A 992-nucleotide genomic window follows, 5' to 3' on the forward strand; every position below is an offset into this window, starting at 1 on the left:
TGTGTGTGTCCGCGTGTGTGTCCGTGTGTATGTGTGCGCGTGTGTGTCCGTGTGTGCGCGCGTGTGTGTGTGTGTGTGTGGCCACATGGGCTCCGTTAGGTATTAATGGGATTGGAACAGCCCCACACAAGGTCCCGTTGCCTTTGGCGACGTTTAACAACAAAGATGCTGACACTTTCCGGTTTGGGTATTTTCATTTTAAGTTTGTTGCTTTCCAAACGGCCCGAGGCCCCGGAGACGACGGCCTCATTCCACATTTTTCAAATTCTTGTTTTTACAACTTGGACAACAGGTCCGTTCTGTGGTCGTGTGTCGTTACCTTTGTAATTTCTGGATTTCCCAACACGGGCTCCGCGGTAAACGTCACAACGCTTTGAACTATGGGTAATTCCCTTTGGACTCACAGAAAGGGCTGAGTAAGTGAATACTCACGCCCTTTGAAATTCAACTTATATACAATTAGACAACCCTGAGCCCTTATGAATTCTGCGAGAACTCGCACCAAAGTCCGTGAGTCTGTAAATCCGGATTTTGGGATTGGGCCGTAGACTGCAGTCTAATCCCGGTCAAAGAATGACTTAAACCAGTAGGAATAACAATCATTGCAATCACTACACGTCATGAGTGCATTGACATTTAGATCACACTTATATAATCAGCATTTCTAGAATCCTAATGAATCAATTCAACACTGAGAAGCAGCAGAAACAGATTCATTACGCTTTTTTGCTGAAATTGACACTTATGAGACAATGTCTATAAAAAATACTTTTTAGATGCCTTAAATTAATGCTTTTTAATACTTTAAAGACCTGTCCTGCAGATATTACAATAAAATGACACGCTCATGATAATTCGTACACATCAAAGAGTCCCTCAACACACCACCAAGGACAGAACATGCCCACAACCTTGAAGGAAGCCGAAAACAGCCGTTCTTTCGCAATATAAAGCTCAGGTGATAGGCTAGACCATTTGTCGGTTGGTTCCCC

The sequence above is a fragment of the Etheostoma spectabile genome, chromosome 13 (assembly GCF_008692095.1).
Source record: "Etheostoma spectabile isolate EspeVRDwgs_2016 chromosome 13, UIUC_Espe_1.0, whole genome shotgun sequence".
NCBI lineage: Eukaryota > Metazoa > Chordata > Actinopteri > Perciformes > Percidae > Etheostoma > Etheostoma spectabile.